The 13,370-nt window shown below is 41.0% G+C and overlaps 1 protein-coding gene across 1 annotated transcript in view; it reads left to right on the top strand.

The window, feature by feature from the left end:
* Positions 1-2,230: 2,230 nt before the first annotated feature.
* Galnt10 (polypeptide N-acetylgalactosaminyltransferase 10) overlaps positions 2,231-13,370 on the top strand; it is a 325,204-nt gene continuing 314,064 nt past the window's right edge. Inside the window, exon 1 of the mRNA XM_087194548.1 lies at positions 2,231-2,290. The gene's annotated coding sequence lies outside the window, so the exon portion shown is untranslated. The remainder of the gene's footprint in view (positions 2,291-13,370) is intronic.

Genomic DNA, 13,370 nt, shown 5'->3' with positions numbered 1-13,370 from the left:
ACCCAGAGTGATTGTGAGACTCTTCCCGGCTGCTGGTTTGTGTCACTTAACATCTGTTTTGAAGTCAGAGCACTGCCTGGTGCTTTCTCCAGTCCCCCAGCCACAGTGAACCCCTTGTTCTAGTGCTCTTCTACCCTGCATGTTGTTTCAGCCTATATCAAACTTTGGTGGATCCCAGAGTGGCACAGGAGCACTGCATGCTTATTGTATCAAGCCCAGCTAATCATGGGTGCTAGTCTTGTCTCCACACACCAGCAATTATAACTCAAGTGTGTTGTATTTCCTGAGTCACCAGTAAGAGAATGCAGTCTTTTCTCATCTAAGCAAAAATGTTAAAAACGCTCAGCTTTATACAGAAACTTCTAGGTTCTCATTAACATATTTCACAAAAGTATATTGAGTATTATTTGATATGGTTCACATGATGTTTACATGACCGCTATTTTAATAACTGAATTATAACGGTCCTTTTTTTAGGAAAAAAAGTCATACTTGAATGTAATTTGTTAAAGGTTCAATGTAGTATATTTCATCTGTCTGAAATCTTACAGGGTTTACTTCATTTTTATGTATGATGGAATTTGATGTTAATGATTTTTAAACAGGAATAAATTTAAATTTGACTTGGGCTTCCACCATGGCTTTCCACTTCAGTGTTACACGTATTTACTAAGCATCTGCATGTTTTTGCTGCTGTGAGCCATACTGAGATGATTATCCTGCCTACAACAAGCCTGCACAAACAGATTGTGCTACTTGGGCCCAAACTACAATTTCCACTTCCAAAGTAAATCATTCCTGGCAAAGGCCAGAGCTTCAGCAAAGGCCTAGAGATAGGAGGATTTAGTATATGTTTGAGAGAGCTGTAATCAGTGTATAAAGTTTCTGATCTTTGGCAGCTAGGAAAGGGAGCTCTGGTAGAAGCAAGTGTACAGTCTTATAGGCGTGGAAAGTGGTGACTGGAAGCAAGCATAGAAAAGCGCAAGGTTTTTAGGAGAAAGACAAAGGGACCAGGTGGGAGGTGTGACTCATTACAGAAATGCCACAGAGTCCTTAGAATGAAAATCTAGTCCCTGTCTTTCAGTGGCAAAAGATTGTTGGACTTAAAAGAGTCCTGATTCCAGTACTAGGCATGCAATCATGGACCTGTGAATTAGCCCCTCTGAGTTTCTGGAAACGAGTTGATAATACCTACTTCATAGAATCAACAGGAGGATTAGGCATGTAAAAAAACACTGTTGGCTGTAACATGGCCATGCAGTGTAAGGGACTAGTAATGCAGCCAGTGTCATCTGTGTTAGCAAGCTTGTATCCAGTTGATGATTGGTTACATTTATACTCAACTAAAAAATCCTCCAGGCCTCTCAGAATTACATTGCTCTGTGTGTGTGTCATAGGATCATGATGACATGATGATGGCTTACCCAAACACAAATTTATTTTTTCAACCATGAATTCCAGAGACAGGCAATCCAAGGCTGAGTAAGGGCCTCAAGGACTGGCACTAAGGACTTGGCATCTTCTAGACTTCTTAGTTCTTAGCATGTAGCTTCTTAGGATTCTTCTGATGGCAAGATTTGTTCGGTTCCCTTCTCCACTGCTGGTGGGAGTGCAGACTGGTGCAACCACTGTGGAAATCAGTATGGAGGTACTCAAAAAACTGGGATTAGAGGTCCCATTTGACCCAGCTATTCCCCTGCTGGTTATCTTCCCCAAAGAATTAAAAGAATCACGCCACAGCGATATATGCGCACCCATGCTTATAGCGGCACAGTTTGTAATAGCTAAAGCTTGGAAACTGCAGAGGACCCTAATGTTGATTATGCCAAGAACAGACTGTGAAGAGCCAACCCCACAGTTGGCCTGTTTGTAGAGCGAGTCTGGCCGAAGCCTGTGTGCCAAAGTCAAAATAACTCACACCCAAATTCCATTCCCACAACTAAAACCTTCAGACTAAAAAGACAATATTATAATTACAACCATACATTTTGTCTATTCTGTTCATAATTCAAAAATGCTTTGTCTTACTCTTTCTGAGCCTTGTTTACGTTAATTTCCATAAAAACTACACGTCGCCTTTACCCCAATTAATTGCCAATAAAAGTCAGTGCCTGAGACTGTCCAGTGCCTTTGTCACTTGCACCAGCATTGGTCATCCTGACACCCTGCTTTCTGTCTTAGTTCTGTCTCTTAGTGTATTTTTTTCCTCAGGCCTGCATCACACCCTGGACAGATGGGGAGTCTCAGACGAGAACAGCCCAAATGCCCATCAACTGGTAACTGGATAAAGGTACGGTTATAAAATGGAGTACTACTCAGCCATAAAGAACGATAAACTAGAGACATTTATAGCTAAATGTATGCACATTGAGGCGATACTCTTAAGTGAAATAAATAGGACACACGTGTAAATACCAGATACTTTCTCTGGTGTGAGAAACTGAAAGTGTAAATGAGAATCAAAATCTAAAATGTACCAATAAACTTAATGAAAAAAATGTATATTAGATAATGTGAAATAGGAAGTAAAGATCCAAAGGGGAAGGGGACGTTGGAGAGGTAGGAGAAGGGAAAGGAAATAAATATGAGAAAAGGAAAAAACAGAAACAAAGGCTTTGTAAATAGGGAGGGGTGGAGGGGCTGAAGGGAGGGCAGGGGAATGAGGAAAAAATAAGAACTAAGATACATCATGTAAAGGTACAAATTCCTAATGATGAACGTCATATTGCATACCTAAAATGTACCAATAAATTTAATGAATTTTAAAAAATGATTTGTTAGGTTGACTTCCCCTAGAAAAAAGTTCCTAAGACAGTTATATATGTGCAAATAATGTATTTGGAGGTGATCCCAGAAAGGTAGGAAAGTGGGAAAGTGAGACCAGAAATAGCCAATACCAGATGTATTAATGAATTACTGATATGGGCAACTAGTGTCCAATCCTACTAGAGATCTCTTCTGCCTCAAAATTATCCCACCTAAAGGGCAAGGAGCCCTTCAAATTATGTTATTATTAAGCACTATTCCAAGGGTCACTAACTCCCTGGGACTTCCACCCCACCTTATAAAGACTAAGCATGATCTTGTAGATAGTGAAAATCCTCAGAGTCACAGGAGCTTTCCATTAGGAAGCCTGTGGTGCATGTAGAAATGGTGAATGTCAGGAGTCATGGAGTCATGGGCAGACAGTACCTGACAGTACCTGCTACACAGGACGGCTCTTTTATGTCCAGCATTGTGTCTGCATTCCAGGCAGGGAGAAGGGTAGAAGGTCAAAGGACAAAAGTAAATAGTGCCTGAGTCTGAACTTTTTTTATCAATACAGCAATAGCTTACCTGAAACCACACCCAGACGCAGGTTATATGGCCACTTGCTGTAGCTGTAAAAAAGCCTGAGGAGATGACTATGTGTGTTTTGGGATGGATACATTATCCCAAAGTTTGTGTTTCATTTATTAAAAAAGGAGGAAAGGGTGTAAGGGGTAGACCACAGGTAATGTTCAGCAAGGTCATCTTCACTGTCTTACAGGAGCAAATGGCGGTACTGTAGTGGATCAAATTGCACCATGTTCCTTGAAGGCAGTTGTATACATGGACAAAGCAATAATCAGAAGCAGTAAATCTTGAGGCCATCACTTTTACTGTCTCCAGTGTGTGTGATTGAAACAGCAGACAGGCAAGATACAGGATTTGGCTTATCTTAACCTAATTATTCTCTAGTGGGTATTTACTGACCACCTGCCATATGCTAAGTGCTCTTCCCTGAGTGAGAGACTCCATGGTGATAGTGACGTAGGGTGCATCTTTAATGTGGGGTCACAAAAGCCTCTCCAAAGAGGGCATTGTGCTGAGACCCAACTGATGATCCAGAAAATGAAAGATTAGGAGGAGCCGCACTCCAGGCAAAGGGACAGACATTGGCGATGTGGGCCTGATGGAGAAATAGAAGAAACAGGCCCGTTCGGAGGATGAAGGGAGACAGAGAAGCATGCAGGGACCAGAAATATGGGCACTTTTTTTTGGCTGATCTGGGAAATGCATTTCTTAATGGAAAAGCTGAATGTACCTAATTTGGAGAAGGAGATTAACATATTTAAGGGGGGAAATATGATCATTCAGTAGTACTCTTAGTTTTTTTCCTGAAGTCACCTATAGCTAAAAAACCACTGTGCTAATTTTCCTTAAGGAATTAAACACTTTCAGAGCCCCTTAAGTCCCAAGCATGTTCTCGAGTTTTCATGTTTTTGCTGGAACTTACTGATAGGAATACATATATGTAAATACACATATGTCACTCCATCTGCCTAGAGGATCTATGTTCGCTGCCGTCATGCTTATTCTTCCTGACAGTTGGGAACACTGCTTTGCCTCTTGCTCTGCTGTGTGGGCAGACTCCAGTGTCCCAAGTGATGATAAATCAGCCTTCAAGGGGCCTCCTTTGGATAGAAGAGCCACCCTCCAGGAAATAGTTTGGCCCTAAGCGAAGGGAAGTGTATCCAAAGGAACTTCCTCCGTGGTGTAGTTTTATGGTGTGAATTTCATTGCTCTGAGAAACTGCAGACAGACCATTCCTGAAGCTACTGTACTCACAGCCCTTTGATGTGCTGAATACCTTAGGGCCAGTGATGGCGAACCTTTTAGAGGTCTCAGTGATAACAACGCACGGGGGGCACACGTGCCATAGGTTTGCCACCACTTCAGGCCATTCCTATTAAGTCACTTTCAACAAATTCTGTACACAAACTAGGGACACGGCCACATGTAAAACCGGATATGCTCTCTGCTCTTTGGTTACTTAGAGCCTATAGGAAGACAGATCCAATTCACATAGTCATCGAAGGTTTTCTTACTTTCCTTGTCACTGGGACATAATACTTGATACCTGCAACTTAAAGGAGAGGTTTATTTTGGCTCAGTTTTTAGTCCACAGTCAGCTGGTTCCCAGGCAGAAACAGCATGGCAGCGGGGCATGGCTGACGAAAATCTGCTCACCTTGTGGTGACCAGGAAGCACAGAAAGAAGGGAGGGGCCCAGGAGGCAGATATGCCCCGCCCCCATCGTGTCCCCAGTGACCAGTCTCTAATCAGGCCCCACCTCCTAACAGCAAGTCAGCAAGGAACGCACCAGTGAACAAATCCATTGATGAGTACAGCACCCCCACGATTCAATCATCTCCAAAATCCAACCTCTGAAAACACGAAGCTTTTGGGGGACACCATATCTAAACTGTAACAAGGGTGTACAGTTAAGAACTGAGGTGTACGCTAAAGAACATGGTTTTATGGGACTCTAGATCAGAGGAACCTGATCTAATTGGAGATGGAAAAATAATTCCTTGTAAAGGTGATACTCAAGCAACGAACATTGTTTGAGGGCTTGTTATGTTCTTTGCCCCGGGTCAGGGGCTATGGATTTAAGTCACAGTTCTGCTTAGAAAGGATTAATAAACCAGTTTAAAAAAAAAAAAAAACCAAAGATGTTCCTATAATAAACCATCTGAAAGACAGTGTATCATTAAGTGCTAAGTGGATCAGCACTAAATAATAAAGGCAGAAGGATTTAAAGATAAAGACTGAGAATGGACAATGCTGTGTGGACTGGGTGAGATTTGAGCTAGACACAAGGACGACAGCCATGGATGGGGGAAAAATGGTGTAATCGGATCATATAACTCAGAAATCTTCAGTGATGCCCTGTTGTCTAAGCAGGAAAAATTCTACATTCTTGACCCTTGACGAACTGCTCTCATCTTGTTTTCCTGAGTTTATCTGTTGAAGATCCCCTCTACTCCCTTGGAAATATTTTACTGTGTTCTCCCCTTTATATTATAGTTACTCTCTGCTTACCAGTTAGCAAGCAACTTTGGAGAATGGTATCATTCATCTATTAGTCACCTGCTTTTCTAACCTCTATTTCTTAGGGTATTTTCATATGGAAAGTACAATAAATATTGTTGCAGTTAGTGGAACAGGAAGGGTGAAATTGTGTGATATATGCCCATGACTGTGTCTGTTGGTCAGTGTGGGAAGTAAGAATGAGGGCTTGGGAGATAGGGCCACCCCTTCTCTGCAGCACCCACTTCCAGAGTGGCATCACCCACTTCCAAAGTTTTAAATACCATCTTCACACTGATGCCTTCCAAATGTGTATTTCCACCTCCAAATGCTCCCTTCCAGACTCGGGAATTTAACACCTCTCTACTCGGCAGCTCCAATTTGCCAGGCATCTCTAAATGGCATCTCTAAGCCTAAAACAGAATTTTTGGTCCTTTCCCTGACTAAAAAAGAAGACACCAGTTTATCCCCCTACCATCTTCTCAGTAAATGGCTCTGTCATCTACTTATTTGCTGCAGTCAAAAACCAGAATCATTCTTGACTATATTTCCCTTACTTTCCACCCCTAATAGGTCACCAAGTCCTACTGTCTTACTTCAAAAAAGCATAGATCCAATCCACCCAGGATTCTCTGCCTCCACTGACACCGTCCTAGTGCAAGCACCATCATCTCTCACCTGTGCTATTTGATGGCCCCCACTAAACTCCCTGCTTCCATTTTTGTCCCCTGGCTGCCCATTCTCCACATGACCACCAGAATGAACTTTCCAAAGTGTAAATCACATCATGTCACCTGCTTTAGTCCACGGTGTTTACCCTCATTAGAAGAAATCCACACCCCTTGTTATGGCTTACGTGACCGTACATGACCTGACTCTTCCCTTTGTGTCTGAGTGCATCTCTTACCATCACTGTCCACCTCACTCATGACATCCCAGCTGCCCTGGCCTCTTTGCTCTTCCTATAACACATTGAGTCTCATCCATCCTCAGAAACTTTAATCCTGCTGTTCCCTCTGCCTAGAATGAGCTTACCCCAGATGTGCTCTTTCTTCACTGGCTTCTTTTCTGCATTCAGACCTTAGTTGTGACCATTTCGAAGAGGCCTCCCTGAGCACACTGAAGTACTTATCCCCAAGGTTGGATTGGGTTAAGGTTAAGTGACTCTGTATTTCACTGATCATATTTTACGTTTTTAAAATTTTTTTTTTTTTTTGGTACCGGGGATCAAACTTGGGACCTTGTGCTTGCGAGGCAGACACTGGAACCACTGAGCTAAATCCCTGGCCCTAAAATTTTTATTAGTACATGTTTGCAGTTCATAATAATCACAGTCCTCGTGGGGAGTTGTTACGTGCACATAACACATCTTAATTCTTTTTTCATCCCCTCCCCTATCCTTCCCTCCTCATTTGTCTTTTATTTTCCTTACAGCATTTGTCACTATTTGACACTGTCTTTTTGTTTTCTTATTGTCTGTTTCCCTCAGCTAGACTATCAGCTGTTTTTATAAACAAAGTCCATCCCATCTTAGTTTTTATTATATTCCCAGCAATTAAAACAGATCCTGGCACCCAGTTGCCAATCATTAAATATTCATTGCATCATTGATGAAGATGAGTAGGTTAAGACTGGTTGTGTGAGCTTAAAGAAATCACTTAGCATCTTTGTCTCAATTTACCTCCTTACCTCATGTAGATGAAGGTGATATGTATACCACTTGGTTCTTCTAGAGCCAAGGAAGTGGATAAGAAAAATGGGATTGCTGAAGCTTTACCAATTATTATGAGGAAAATATTGGACTTTATGGGCAGGGAGCCACTTGAAAGTGGCAATGACAAGCTAATAGAGAAAGAAATCATTTGTTTTCTTAACCTGTGAACTTCATGGAGACTGAGTAAGATGGGAAAAAATAAAATAGACCCATTTGCAATTAAAAATTTGTAAATCCAAATTACATTAAATCAAAATAGAGTAACAATTTTTCTGGCATCAATAGATATTTTGCTAAGTGATTTGTTTTTTCAAATAGTTAATGTACCAATTAAGAAGAGTTTTTGTTTGCTTGAACATTTTAATGGAAATAGTTTTCAAGTGAATGTCGGCTCCATCTTCCTGGGGGGCACACTGAACAGAGCCTTTTGTCAGTAACTGGGAACATCATTATAAGAATATATAATTATATTTGCACATGAAATAGTGATAAGCTCTGAAATGATCCATGTATAGAAGCGTTAGGCTTTTTGAGCTCTTCTATGTACGTTATAAAGGCTGCTCCCTTCTCCCATTTAGTTAATCAAGTATTTGTAGGCCACCTGGCACATGACAGGCTGGCTGCTAAACATTACACTCGGGATGATAAACAAGATCAATATAGTCCCTACCCTCCTGGAGTCTTTTGGTAAAGACATACCTTGATTAAGAAAGTACAAGTGTGACAAGAGTTTCAGATACCTACCTGGGGCTCCTCATGGAAGACATCTCCAAAGAAATGGCCGTTATGCTTGCTTCTATGAAGGAATTGGTCAGGGGAAGATGTTCTGGCAGATGGAAATGCACATGCAAAGGCCATGAAAAGTGGCAGCCAAGATGGCTTCTGGTGCTGCTACTGAGTCAGGGCCAGATTGCAGAGCCCTCTGCAAGCTGATCCTAGGGATTTATCTTCATTCTGAGAACAAATTAAATAGTTTTAAAGAGGGGAGTGATATGATCAGTGTTACACTTCAAAACATGTTAAAACAAAACAAAATAACCAATAAGCCTGTACCTTCACTTATACTTTGGGTGTAGACAGTGACACAGTACTCTGCCTTTCACAGACAATGAAATTGACAGGTATTGCTCACGAGAATGGAACAATTACAAAACTCAAAAAGCAGATATTCAGGTATGGGGAGTACAGGTTCCAAAAAGAACCCTCGTTATTGGAGACCTGTTATATTATTATACATTTAGATTCACAGTTTAGTTCAGCTCAGCTTCATCTGATGCAGGATCTAAGAGGAAGTTTGTTGGGGTGGAAAGACAAACACTGGGAAAAGACTTGAGTTTCAGAGTTGCCTTGGCCACTACCTATAGACTAAGGTGATGATTAAGGGATCCACTCTTCTCTAGAAGGCTGAGATGCACATACCTTAGCAAGCAGGAAGTTCAAAGGAAGGCTTCACCCACCACCTACTCACCAATGACCTTGAACAAGTTACTTAACTCCTTCGATTATCAGTTTGCATATCTGTGAAAACCCTACCTCATCAGGTTATTGTGAGGGCTAAAATGCCTGGCACAGAAAACCATTGTTAAACATTGGGATCACTCTGTGATTATCTAGCTTAATAGCTCATGGTTCACATATTATCCCACTAATGTGGGAGAAAGAATTTGAAAATGAATATTTCCTTTAGGAAAAAAGAGGCCCCTTATAAATTAAGAATTCATGTCACGTGTTACATTTTTCTGTATCCTTTTGAGATTTCATAACATTTTGGGAAGCATCTTGAGCCATCCATCTGCCCAACATTTGTGCTCTTTCCTCTAACAGATTTGAATATGTGCAATGCTGCTATCTCTGGTCTATTCTGAGCATATTATTAACCTGAGCTTACATTATCAGTATAAATTCTGCTAAAAGCCAACTTTTTTTTCTTAATTCCTGAGCATTAATTTTCTTAATTCCTGAGAAATAAGCTTGCATAGTTTCTTTGTGGTCTCTTCACAGACTCTAAGGGTGCTAATAACAGGTCACACACTCTGTTTTCTTATTAGTTTAAAAAACTGGGTTTTAAATTATAAGTTTGATACATGCACAGTGTTTTAAAATATTAACAGAAGGTTTTTTTGTTAAAAAAGAAACGATCATTTCTTTACCTCCCACCTCCAGCTTCCTAGTTTATATATTAGGAATATTTTATACATTCTTCCACAGATTTTGTCCATCTATCCTTTCCTTTCTGTATTTATATTCCCTGTATTCTTTATTTTACACAAATATTATGCCATCTTTCTTTCCCATCTCCCTTCATATACATTCTGTATAATTGTGTGTGTGTGTGTGTGCATGTGTGTGTGTGTGTGTATATATATATATATATATATATATATTTTTTTTTTTTTGGTACTGGGGATCACACTCAGGATCTTGCACTTGCAAGGCAGGCACCGGAACCACTGAGCTAAATCCCCAGTCCCGTAATTGTATATATTTTACACAAATGGATCCATACTACTCAGAACTTGTATCTTGGACATTTTTCCATAGTGCTATCTATAGATCTGCCTCATCTTTTTTAGCAGCTGACATTCTATTAATGAAATGTACCCTTTAATAACCCCCTGTTGATAGACAGCTCAGATAGTTTAAATCTCTTGCTTTGACAAAAAGCAAAGGTATTTCTATAACATACACCTCTGAACGTATGTTTTGGCACATTTAAGAGACGTACTCTGCAAGATAAATTCTTAGATGTTTTAAAACCCAGAATAACATCTTTCTGTATGTTCACCAAACCCTCAGCATGTCACTGCTCTCAGACCTCCAAAAGGAGCTCGCTCCAAAGCTACTGGCTGCCTTATTGGACAAGAGAGGAACAATCAGTATCTTGAAAGGTATCATTAATCTTTATGTGAAGATTGGTGATAATGTAACAAATTAATGAAAAGTGGTGCACCATAGTTGCCTGATAAATGGTGTCTATTAGTTTCTTTATACATGTGAACAACCAATCTAGAATTTATCTCCAGGTCTTGAGGGAAATATAACTAGAGTCAATGTGTAGGTATAATATTAGTAAATTTTAGGTGACACTGTTTTTAGGAAGTTTAGTCATTTAACAGGAATGTCCAGTGCAACAGGAAAATCTATTTAGGTGGTAAAGGAAAACCTACAAAGCATTATACGTCCATATTAGAAATTTTCTCTGTCCAAATCCCAAAAAACCCTTGACATCTCAACAATACAAAATTAATCCAAGGCTGGTAAGCATTAATCTGAGCATCTGAACAAAAGTAACTGCCAATTTAAACAAGGTAGTTTTGGCTTTAATTTTTGCAAACCATGAGCATACTATTTAAAGGAATCTGAACTGGAGAGCAGGCATTTGCATTCTATTCATTTATTCATCCATTCAACAAATGTTTATTGAACACTTTCTAGGGGCCAAACAGTATTCCAAGTTTCAGAGGCTGTAATGTGAACCAAACAGATATGGGACCAGCAATTAAGTAGCCATCTGACCTCAGAAAGCCCTTTGCTCTTCCTGGATTTTGCTCTCCATGTCTTTAAAATACATTGTGGACTACATTATCTCCAAAGATCCTCTGGGGTATATCATTCTGTGCCTCTCAATGTGTCCTTAATGGTGATCTCAGTCCAATGTAGCACTAATCAGTGCACACAACACACGGGGCAGATTCCACAGAATCCCTCACAGATGCACTGCCAAGTCCTAACCAGTCTCCCTGGGCTACCATAACAAATTACCAATTAATACAATCAAAATTTATTCTCTATTCTGGAGGCTAGACATATGAAATCAAGGTGTGCAAGGCCATGCTTCCTTGGAAGGATTCTTCCTTGCCTCTCCCTAGCTTCTGGTGTGGCCAGCAATCATTGGTGTTTCTTAGCTGCACCACTCTTGTCTCTGCCTCCATCACCACATGGCATTCTCCTCCTGAGTGTGTCCGTGTCTCTGTTTTCTGTTCTTATAAGAAAGGTTACCAGTCATTGGAGTAGGACCCACCCCAATCCAACATGACCTCATTTTAACTAATGACACTTGCAAAGAGCCTGTTCCTAAATAAGCACACACTGAGGTTCCAAGTAAACATAAAGTCTGGGAGACACTATTGAACCCACTATAGATACTTTTTGTTTCCAGCAGCAGTGACTTCTACCCAACCCTTGCAGTCTGATGCAGAGAGCAGAGTGACTGTGAGAGAAAGGTAGGGCTGATGACAAAGGAAACGAGCGAGGGTGTCTGGTGGAATCCGTGTGACTACACCCTGTAGGTCATATGAGCCCAGTCAGGCCAGCACCTGAGCACTCCAGCTGCATAACAGCCATACTGTGCTGGGGATGACACAGTACATAGTGGGGTAACCACGGGAGCTTTTCTAGATTCTGCAAGACTTGGTAACAAAATACGATAGTCACGATGACTTTTAATTGTTGATTTCTTTGGTGCTGTTTGCAGTCATTCCATACCTTGTAGCTGAGTATCAAAACTGAAATTTATTTTTGCAGAACTGAGGATTGGACCCAGGCCCTTCACACTGGGTTACATCCCCAGCCCCTTTTCTTAAGTTTTTATTTTTAAGACCAGGCCTTGCAAAAACACTAAGTTGCCCATCCTGGGTTTAAACTTTCAATCTTCTTGCCTCTGCCTCCCAGAGTAATGAGATTATAGGCGTGCACCACCACACCAGGTTCAGACATTTTAAAAGAACATGCAGGAACCTGAAGGACTGGGATGTACAAAGCAGAAGTTAACTACTGGGCCTCTGAAGGCATTCGGGTGAAACCTCTGCTGTCCTGTCTTACTAGCTATGCGTCTGAGGAATTGTAAGTTCACTTCTCAGAACTCAGGCTCCTTCATCTCTGAAGTGAAGATAATAACAGAACTTCTTCATAGCCTTGTGGAGAAGAAGAACTGTGAGGAGAATACTTCATGTGCCACATTAAATGCAGTGCCGGGAGCATAGCAATGTTCTTAATAAAGGTTTGTTTTTATTGAAGTATCTCCTCATTTTTCCCTGTGTTGAAAGATCTTTCCCAACAAAGATACAAATGTACTAATTCTCTCATATTTAAAATTTTTTCAAAAGAATTGTTTGTCCTCCCTGTCTCCTATCCCTCTCCTCCCATTGTACAAAGGGTGCTTTGTACATCTCTGACATCTTTCTGTCATTGTGGTCCCTTGTGGCCTACATGCTCCTAAATCCAGTGCTCAATCCTCAGGCCTCGTCTTTCCTGACCAGGGAGCAGCTTTTGATGGTTAACCACTCCCTCCTTCTGGAAACGCTTTTTCTCTTGAGTCCCTCGGTACCACTTGCTCTTGGCTCTCTTCCTACATCCTGCACTGAAGTGCCCCAGAGCTTCTCACAGACTTCTCTTTCCATCTTCACTTCCTTCCTAACTGATCTCATCTATCCTTAAGACTTCAAACCTATCTATCACTGAGGCTTCATAAATTCATACATCCAGCCTGACATCTCTCCTGAACACAGCCCATTCAGCATCTCCAGTTCAATCTCAAATAGATATCTCAAACTTAACATGTTTAAAATCAAACTCACAGTTCCCCTGCACAGTAAAGCCTGATCCTCCCACAGTCTTCTCACCTCTGTAAATGAGAACTGCACTCTCACCAGTTGCTCGGGTTAAACACCTGGGAGTCCTTCTGAATTTTCACTTTCTCTTACACTTTGCATCCAGTCCACCCGCAAATCTGCTGCAAATCTATTTCAGCCTCAAAATAGATCCAGTGTATGACTGCTTCTCACCATGTTGCTGCTGCCACTCTGGGTCAAGCTGCCTTCATT

This window comes from Heterocephalus glaber, unplaced genomic scaffold, assembly GCF_053883595.1.
Source record: "Heterocephalus glaber isolate CG9 unplaced genomic scaffold, H.glaber_assembly_v1.0 deba00001606, whole genome shotgun sequence".
Classification (NCBI taxonomy): Eukaryota; Metazoa; Chordata; class Mammalia; order Rodentia; family Bathyergidae; genus Heterocephalus; species Heterocephalus glaber.
Note: the sequence above shows the minus strand (reverse complement) of the source record. Positions and strands in the feature narration are given on the sequence as shown.